Source organism: Panicum virgatum, chromosome 5N, assembly GCF_016808335.1.
Source record: "Panicum virgatum strain AP13 chromosome 5N, P.virgatum_v5, whole genome shotgun sequence".
Classification (NCBI taxonomy): domain Eukaryota; kingdom Viridiplantae; phylum Streptophyta; class Magnoliopsida; order Poales; family Poaceae; genus Panicum; species Panicum virgatum.
This window is the reverse complement of record NC_053149.1, coordinates 45523868-45534383: the sequence shown is the minus strand read 5'-3', so window position 1 is coordinate 45534383 and position 10516 is coordinate 45523868. Positions and strand designations below refer to the sequence as shown.

General features: G+C 43.0%; 1 long non-coding RNA gene across 1 annotated transcript; it reads left to right on the top strand.

Moving 5' to 3' along the window:
• The first annotated feature begins 6637 nt into the window (after positions 1-6637).
• Positions 6638-8107, top strand: LOC120673055. Its single transcript, XR_005674481.1, has 3 exons — positions 6638-7290; positions 7856-7923; positions 8009-8107. It is a non-coding gene; the product is annotated as an uncharacterized LOC120673055 (long non-coding RNA).
• The last annotated feature ends 2409 nt before the right edge of the window (positions 8108-10516 follow it).

Below are 10516 nucleotides of genomic sequence, written 5' to 3'. Positions count from 1 at the left end.
TAAAGGTAATTTGCGAAACTAATTCCACAATTTCTACGCTACTTCGCAAGATGAATTTAATGAGATTTTTGACCGCATGATTAGAAGTTGGTTACTGTAACATCACTGTAGCCAATCATCGATTAATTATCGTCATTAGATTCGTCGCGAAAAATTATACTCATCCGTAAAAAGGTGTTGCAAATAAACTTCGTTTAGTGCTTCATGCAGGCAAAATTCATTTTTGTGCTACTCATACTAGTGCCATCCAAACGGGCCCCGGATGGAACGCTGGGCTGGGTTGGTGTGCTTGGGAGTGCCAGCTTAGACTGGATCAGCACGATTGGAGGTCTAGCTGGAAAGCGCTTTTTTTGCTTGGAAATGCAAAGTGCAAACAGTTCTTTATGCAAATGAGTTTTTGGATATTTCACGAATTTTTTTTACTTATAGCATCTTCAAAAAAAAGGTAAAAAAAGGATTGGATAAGTAAAAATAAAGAAAAAGAGGTGAAATCACGATCCAACAGAAGAGCCATATTCCTCTCCTCGTCATCCCACTCTCCATCCCCACGCCCTCGCTAACCAAACATATCGAGGCCTTGCCCTGACGTCCCGTGCCACCCTCACCGACCCGAGCCGCCTCCGCTGTCGCCGTCCTCACCAGGGGAGGCAGAGCAATCATGGCGCCCGCTTTCAGGCTAGCTCGGGGCGTAGCTGCCCACCAGGTAGGACGCTGCCAGCGGCAGCCTCCTGCTGGCGCTAGCGGCCACGAGGGGCGACAGGCGTGCTCGCTGCGGCAGGCAGGGGCGAAAGCTAGATGAAAAAGTCATTGGGTTAGATGTTAAACGTTGGGATCGACCTCATAGAGGAACAGTGCTCAATAATGTTTTTTCATTGATTTTAGCAAATTTCATCGGGTCCGACCGATGGCTCCATTGAGCTCCGCCCATGGCGGCCGTCGCGCAGCTCGCTCACCACGTCTAGGCTCACGCGAACCAACCAGGTGTGCGCTCAAGTGGTAGGCCGCCCAGCAGCACATGGCCAAGAGACCAAGAGGCACTCACGGGCCAGGCTATCGCAACGCCGACAGAAGGACGCCGCCCCGAGAAGAGAAGTCCAGAGCGCATCCAGGGGAGCAAGAAGGGAAAAAGGAAGGGGATGATGCAAGGAACCCACGCGTCAGCATGTGTGGAAGGAGAGAGTTGGAGGAGGAGTTGTGATTTGAAAAATGAAAAATAGAGAGTCTGTTGGAGTAAATAACTTAATAAGAAGATGAATCATTTTACAGAGTTAAAAGAAAAGTTAAATAAAGAGTGAAAAATAGCTACTCTCTTGAAGATGCCCTACTAGATTTGTGCTCAAGAGCCTTCACTTTTGAATCTCTCTTTCTTCTACTTAGATGATGGGTACTAGCGTACTATAGCACATACATATATGTACATGTGCTACTTATAATGGTGTTCATACAAGTGCAGTGTGTCCTCTATCATATTTTCTTTCTACAAACAGTATTATAGTACAACAGGAAATTTATCCGGAAAAAAGAAGTACAATAGCAATTGCATATGGGGGGTGCTTATACATGGTCGAATAGTTGGGTGATGTCGTTTTCCTCATTCGTTATTTTGTCTAGTGTCAAAACACTTGTCAGCAATCCTCGTCTTTCTCCTTCGAGTTGTCAACAAAGATAAGTCTTTTTTTTCTCTTGCCCATAATTTTCTTACTTTACATTTCTATGATATTTTTTCTTCTTATTTCTCACCCTAATTCACTAATGAACCATCTGATCAACCGCCAAGACAAAATCATTCTTCCAAGAGCAACCATCACATGAAAAGCCATCCACTAATGCCTCCCACAAGTAATGCGGTCGTGAAGTTTCCTTATCCTTCTCCTCAGAGCTTCAACATTAAGTTTTTCATCCTCTTGAATAAACCTTAGTCTTCGTGGCATTCCTAGCACATTTTCCGTTCTGTTCTGACCATGGACCGCTTGCTCAGTTGGTGAGACAAATCATCTATTATCTTATTATTTAACCAACAAATGGAGCCTCCACGTTCGCTCTTAAGATCTAGAAATTCCCACGTTAATTAGAGAAAATGGAAAAATAAAAATTACCCACTACTGCTATTATAATAAATATCTATTATCTTATTATTTGACCAACAAACGGAGCCTCCACGTTCGCTCTCAAGGTCTAGAAATTCCCACATTAATCAGAGAAAATAGAAAAATAAAAAATACCCACTACTGCCATTATAATAAATATTATCTTATTATTTGATCAACAAACGGAGCCTCCACATTCGGTCTCAAGGTCTAGAAATTCTCACGTTAATCGGAGAAAATAAAAAAATAAAAATTACCCACTACTGCCATTATAATAAAAAATAGCCTAAAATACCCATGTGCCTAATTAAAAATCACCCACCAATGACATTATGAAAAATTAAATATATAATACCATTTAGCTATTAATAAAAACTAAAGCTAACAAAATCAAATCAAAATAAAATGAAAATAAGAATAATTATATGCATAATATTGTTAAATCTCAACAAATCAAATTGTATTATAGGTAGATCATATTTGAATTGTTTTAACCAACAATAAGACAAAATTTACAATAATAAACATAGTGATGTATGATAAAAAAAATAGTATAACATTTAAGTAACGATACAACAATATGCGAATTTTTGAATTTTCAATACTAGCCGCACAAATGCGCGGGCTGTAGGCCTAGTTTATCTTATTATTTGACCAACAAACGGAGCCTCCACATTCGGTCTCAAGGTCTAGAAATTCTCACGTTAATCAGAGAAAATAGAAAAATAAAAATTACCCACTGCTGCCATTATAATAAAAATAGCCTAAAATACCCATGTGCCTAATTAAAAATCACCCACCAATGCCATTATGAAAAATTAAATATATAATACCATTTAGCTATTAATAAAAACTAAAGCTAACAAAATCAAATCAAAATAAAATGAAAATAAGAGTAATTATATGCATAATATTGTTAAAGCTCAACAAATCAAATTGTATTATAGGTAGATCATATTTTAATTGTTTTAACCAACAATAAGACACAATTTACAATAATGAACATACTGATGTATGATAAAAAAAATAGTATAACCTTTAAGTAACGATACAACAATATGCGAATTTTTGAATTTTCAATACTAGCCGCACAAATGCGCGGGTTGTAGGCCTAGTTTCCTTCCAATAAGAACCATCTATTCGAAAGCCATCCATCGATGCCTCCCACTTCGCTAGTAATTTTATTTTGAATGCTTTCTTTTGAAAGCATACTTTTTCAGCATCACGTGCATAATTTCATATCCTAGACCTAGCTACCAAAGGGTACTATCACAAGGGTGATCACTTCGTGAGAAGAGATGGGATAAGCATCTTGATATTTTTTTAGGCAACTTTAACAGGTGCGAAAATTCTCATGTATGCAAATGGGACCTTACACATTTATTTGGATTCTAGACATGGTGGACTATAATAAAAAGTATAGTTTATTGTATCTTGAGGAGGATTATAGAGTGTCAGAGTGAAGATGATCAATATATTGGTTCTACACAATTGAAGTAGTTCGAGAATTTACCAACTTAGGTATTTGCTATTGTATGACTTCATATTGTGCTAGGTTTAATTTTTACCTCATTTTTTGCACAATAAATCATGAGGTTCAATTGTAATCTAAGTTGGGGTTCTCTTATTTCTTTATTTTGATATTTCTCATGGTGTGACTAGCATAGATAGTTTTACACGCCTTAGATTTATGTGCAGTGCTAGTGGACCTTTTTATACCTTTTCCCCCTTAGGGCTAGTTTGGAAGCGCATTTCCCCACCGGGATCCCCGTGATTTCCCGGGGTGTGAAACCCGCGGGGCAAGCTCCCCTGGGGCAATCTGGCACAGCCTTTGGAAGCCCGCGGGGCGAGGAATTGCAGCCCACTTCCCTGCGTTTTCCATGGGGAAGATATCCACGACACGTGAGGCCGGGAGTGCTTCCCCGGTTCCTCGACCCCTCGCTTCTCGTCGTCACTGTCTTCACTTGTGAGTTGCGATGCCGCCGCCGCCGCCTCCCAAGCGACCTCACCCTCCGTCTCCCTAGCGCCCCCCCCCTCCGCTGTCGTGTCCGCGAGCAAGACCCCCACCCCGACGCCAGCACTTCGACCTTCGTCCGCATCTCCTCCCGAACTCCGCCGTGAATGAGATCCCTGCCGCCGCTGTCGTGGATCCACCCTCCGCCCCTCTATCATGGCCTTTGTTGTGCCTCTCTTGCGAGCCTACACCTCCTCCTCTACTTGGTGAGTCCGCTCGCATCTCCTTGGCCGCTAGGGTTTCTTCTCACATCACCTCCCGGTTCTTGTAGATATTGGAGAGGAAGAATTGCAGGCATGCATCCACTAGCGGAGACGACCTGATGGATTTGGTCCTAGGCGTGGGCGATTCAAGGATCTTGTCCACCTGTAGCACTTGAGCGCGGCTGGTGGATCGTCAAGATCCACAAGGTAAGCTTGCTGCTCCCTCGAGTCACATTGTTTGTTTGCTTTTCAAATTGTTGCTTGTGATTAATGTTCAGATCTACTTCTCCTCTCATTTATTTGATGCATTCAGATCTGCTCGTGATTTTGTTCCTTTTATTTATTTGTTCAAGCATATGTGCTTGATTTACTTGCTCATGGACACCACCAACGCTACCACTAAATCAGAAGAAAATGCCAAGATCTATTTCTATAATATTATTTTTTGTCCATGAGTCTGTTATCAACTTGGGGACCAATTTATATGTGTTTGTACACCAAGTTATTACCAATTCAATGGCCTGGAGAAGGCTAGTACTTACTAATTTTGACACATACAATTTCTTTTTTACTTATTAAATGACTCTACTCTTCACCAACAGTACACTAGAATAATGGCTGTCCTATCATCTTGGCTGTGGTTATGTGAGTCTGCAGCTATGTTACACTGATACGGATACACCACACTGTTGGCGTATCCGTGCAACGAAGGTCTGCAGTATCAACATTTCATACCAAAAAAATACAGTACTAACTACTGAAAACAGAGGCTGCAAGATCGGTTTTCTGGAACCCAGTTGACATTTGTTGATGTCTTTCTATAATAAAAAGAAAAATTGGTTCATACAAAGAAGCTGCAAGTTGTTGACTAGTTATTGGACATATCCATTTTGCCTGATTATTAGATGTAGCAGTAATTATTTCCAAGTTTATGAATTGTTTAGTATATCTGCAGTTTTTTTGTTGCTTGTCACATGCAGACTTTGGCTCTTATAAGTTCACAGTACATTTTGACTACTAAACACCTTGTTTTGTACAAACTGGTTATTGGCAATTGTTATGAATGCATACATTTAGATATCTAATTTTTGAAAGTGGAGTTTAAAAGGAGCCAAACAAGCAAAACTTTGGAAGCTCTGAATGAAAAGCGTGATGAGGAATTTTGTTTTGAGAAGTGTGCTGAACAAGTGGATTCTATGAATTAATTAACAAATGATAAGTCATGCTGTTGAGCTATTTGAATCTGATACAAACATAGAAGTATTAATGAAGACCAAAAATCCAGATGTTCAACTAATTTGGCCAAATAGAAAAATCAGGTATGTCTCTTTGAATATGCTCCATGTACTTAATTAAACTGTGCCATGTGTCAATTTGGGTAGAAACAATAATGTCTGTTCTTTATAAAGATTCTGTTTAGTTGCAGTGATTAAGCTTCTTGATACATATTCAGTTCAATCGTACTTTGGAGCAGTGTGTAGCTGTTCTTGTCTCCATGGTAGCATGGATGATATAGCAGTAGCGGTTCATGCTTTTAATTGTTAGTGTTTTGATTAGTTGAATGCATAACCATTCTTTGAAGCTTTGTATCATTACTTCTTCACCAGTGCTTTGGGAATTATTTAATTAAAGAAAATTTTCTTTGTGTTACTTTGCAGATTGGTGAAAGTTGATTATTGTGTTGCTGGTGACTTTGGGTTCACAGATATTGGTGCTTGAGTTCTTCCTAGTGTCTGAATTTTGTTCCAGTTTGAAAATGGTCAAATAAATAGCTCATGTCTCATTTTATTTTGTATTATCTATCTGGGTATGTGTATGGACATGACCATATGTATTCCATTCATCTTGGTTGGGTAGTATATCCTGCTATTATGAATGACACGTGATCATATTGTTGCTCTGTTTCTCCCCTGAATTTTTCTTAATTTTCTGAATCTTTCTAATGTTCCTATACATGGAGTTGTTTAGAAAAAAAGTGAGAAGTAAGCAAATGGTATCTGTTCTGGAACTGGAATTGTATATAGCGGAAAGTGAGCTGCAAGTAAATATATGCTATATTTATATAGCAAATGCTGGATAGTGCAAAACAACGGGGGAGGGGGGACGTCTGAACGCTGCCAAACAACGACGGGGGACGTGGGGAGCGGCACCCAAGGAAGCACATGAAATTAACTAACCACAAAAATCCCCCTTGGGGGTTATATTCCCTGGGTTACTCGCCCTTTCCTCCCAAACTAAGCCTTAGGGCTAGTTTGGGAGCCCATTTTCCCGCCGGGTTCCCGGCCTTTTCCCGGGGCTGGATCTTCACGCAGAAATTAACCCCGGGCCGCAATGACTCGCCATTTGGAAGCCCACGCTAGGGGGTTGCGATGCCCGAGCCTCGCATTTTCCACGGGGCAAACCTTCCCCACCTCGAGACATCGGGCGCCGCTCCCCCGAGTGTGTCGCGAGGGACTGAGATGAGCGGAGCAGCGCCGCCTCCGCCCTCCGCCTCCAGGAGCTGCCGCCACTCCTTCGCGTCCGAGCCCCTTCATCCCCGTCGTCGCTTCCTCCGACTCCACCTCACCTCCCCATCGCTCGCTCCACCTCCACTGCCCCTCCGCCAGATCTTGTTGACTCCCCCAGCTGCCGGTCCTCCGTCTCCCCGTCAAGATCCGGCACCACGCCGCCGTCCTCCGTCGCAGTGGTGACGAACTGGCGCCAAGCCGCCACCAACCGCCGCCCTACCCTGTCTCCTCTCCTCGGACCCTCCCGCACATCGGCGGTGCCAGGAGCCGCCTCACCTCGCCGGATCCGCCCCAGCTCGAGCGCGACAAGCCGGCGGCCCTCCCCCTCCCCTCCGCCGCAGGCCGCACCGCGCCACCAGGACCTCGCCGGAGCTGACCCACCTCGTGCGCGACGAGCCGGGTGGCCCTCCTCTCCACCGTCGCACCTCACCATCATCAGAGATCCAGACGCCGCGAACTGACACCGTGTGGTCTGTGTGGTATGCGTTCTCGCTTCCTCAGTTCCTCACTATCCATTATGGCTAGGATTCAAGGTAGCAGTAGCAGGTACCAAAAAAAACATTTTCTTACAATTAGATACTAGCGCACTAGGTTCAGAAATGAGTTAATTGTGCTGAATCAGATGCTCTACCAAAGAACTTGCATTCGAAGGTGAAATGTAGTAAATGTTTGCTCACAAAAATATTTTCCGTGTTCATAAATAGATTTGCTCATTTCTGTCAGGTCCTGACTAAAGATAAGATGGTAACTTACTAGATCATGTTGATTCATCTTTTGGCTGTTGTCACTCATGTAATTAGTAGATAGATATCTTCTTCCTGGGAAAGTACGCATATGCAGTGCTGATGTTTCTTGAGTAGTTAGTTTCTGCTATCGAGAACAAGGCATGCATGGTGTTAGCTTATAGTTTTGCAACTGCGTTTAGCCCTTTTCCTCAGAAATGTTTGACAACATTATCGACTTCTCCACTGTAACATTGGTATACTTTTCACAGATAAGGAGTAAGTCATTGGAATTGATTGCAGTCGTATATATTTGTTGCAGCTTATGGCTGATGAGATATGCCGCGATATCTACCATTCAGATCCTGAATGGAGTATCATTTTGCTTAGGTATTTCAATCCAGTCGGGGCTCATATGCATTATCATTTTTATATTATAGATGTGCAGCATGCTAAATGTACCATGTGTTCATAGGGAACGGTTCTGGATGGACATGCTTTGATCTTGCAACTATGTCATGGGAAGAAATATGGTCAAGCCACAAAAAAGAATGCTTTGATCTTGCAGTTATTGTTGGAATTATGGACTTGGCCCATTTATTCTATTCAATGCAATAAAAAATTCAAAACCCACTATTAAATGCTTGGGAATCAATTGCTTAATACCGTATCGAGATTTGAGGAAGATCTCAACCGACTTAAAGAGTGGACCCTGTGTACACCACTTGTGAAGCCGGTAAGAGGAGGTCGGTGAACCACACGCGTGCGCTCGCTCGCCGGGCCGATGCCGTGGGCGCGGGCGGGGCGTGGCGCGGCCGGACGTGCGTGTGCGTGACGTGCGGTGCGGTGCGACGTGTTGAGATGAGAATGTTTTTGTTGTTGAATGCAATCAGAGACAATAATCGTTGTTGAATGCAATCAAAGACAATAAACGTGACAGTGATAACAGGAGAATCATGGCCTTGACCGTTGGCACTGATTCACTAGTAACTGCACTCATCAAAGCCATTATAACGTCCATGTTCATTGAATGTGAGGCACCTCCACACCTATATAAACCACCCCCTCCTTCACTCATCCACACACCACCAGCACTTGCTTCAGGTACTCTTGCTTAGGAGACATCTCCCTTCTCCCTCTGCTGCTTTCTGCCATCCTCATCGCTAGCATTGTGAGCACAGCTCTGGCGAGAGCAGGCCTTCGAAACATCTGCAACACTGAGATCCTGCTCGGGATAGCCGGGCAATCAGGTTTTTGGGGAGCGTCTTGACGCGACTGCTCGCTCCTGATCGACTACTTCGTCTACTTCCCGGAGGCCGAACATCTGCATCCACAACTTCCTGGTGACCGAACGACTACGTCCTCTACTTTCGGTGACCGTACCTGTGTTCCCCAAGTGAACATCAAGATCGTCTCGACTATCTTCCAACGGCCGTCTGCCCTGCAACGACTAAAGATCGGCTACATCGAACAGTCCTGACCGACACAATGTCCAGTCATGGGAACGACGCAACCAGTGCCTCCGGCACTGGTCCTGCCTTGGGGTACACTCTAAACCTATTCTGGTTTAATATTTTGTTCATGCTTATTAGTAAGAATAACATGAACACAAGCACATATTTTGTTCACACATTATCACTCATTTATGTCATAAAATTGATAATAATATTTGGAATTAAAATATAACGGAAAATGCCTAGATTTCTAACAATCCAAAAACCTGATTATGTTAATATGCTTTCGGTATCTAGCTTTGCTGCAATAATCAGACCACCACCTTTTGATGGTTCAAATTACAAACGTTGGCAAGAGCGGCTTATACTATGGTTGACAGTGCTGAGAGTGATGCATGTAAAAAAGGGTAAGACTGAACAGTTCACTCCAGAGGAAGGGAGTGCGTTCGATGAGGCTGATACCCTCTTTCGAGGCTGCATCATTAGTGTTCTCGCTGAAAACCTGGTGGATAATTATGTTCGGATGCCAACTGGTAAAGCGTTGTGGGATGCTCTTGAGGCTCAATATGGAGTGTCTGATGCCGGCAGTGAGTTGTATGTGATGGAGCAGTTCTTTGACTATAGGATGGTCGAAGACCGTTCTGTGGTGGAACAAGCCCATGAAATACATACTCTGGCAAAAGATCTCAAAAATTGTAGCAAAGAGTTCCCATGTGTGTTACTCGATAAGTTTGTGGTCGGAGGTATTATCTCTAAGCTGCCACCTTCTTGGAGGGACTTTGCTACTTTACTAAAACACAAGAGACAGGAGTTCACCATAGATGGACTAATTGGGACTCTTGATGTTGAGGAGAAGGCGAGAGCAAATGACATACGTGGGAAATGAGTTGTTGGTGCTTCAAGTGCCAATCTTGTTCAGAAGAACAACTCCCACAAGAATAAGAAAAAGGCACCGCTAAACCAACCAAAGACTAAGCAGACAACCACCTTTAAGAAGAAGAAGAAAGGAGCTTGCTATGTATGCGCTAATACGGAACACTTTGCTGTAAAATGTCCGAACTGCAAAGGCAAGGATTCCGCCAACATGGTAATTAGCGAGCCTGGAGGAACATCGGGGTACGGCAATTCATTACCTACAGTTCTTTTAGTTTATGTTCACCCGAGTGGTGGGTTGACACTGGTGCTAATATTCATGTTTGTGCTGATGCTTCTTTGTTTTCTTCTTACCAGGTCGGAGGGACTTCCTCCTTACTGATGGGAAACGGATTGCATGCGCGTGTTCTCGATGTTGGTACAGTAAATCTGAAGTTTACTTCGGGTAAGACCGTGCAGCTGAAGAATGTGTAGCATGTCCCCACCATCAAGAAGAATCTAGTCTGCGGCTCTCTACTGTGTAGAGATGATTTTAAATTAGTCTTTGAGTCTAATAAATGTATCTTGTCTAAGTTTGGTACTTTTATTGGAAAAGGTTATGAAAGCGGGGGCTTATTCCGTCTTTCTTTGTCAGATGTTTGTAATAAAATTGCATA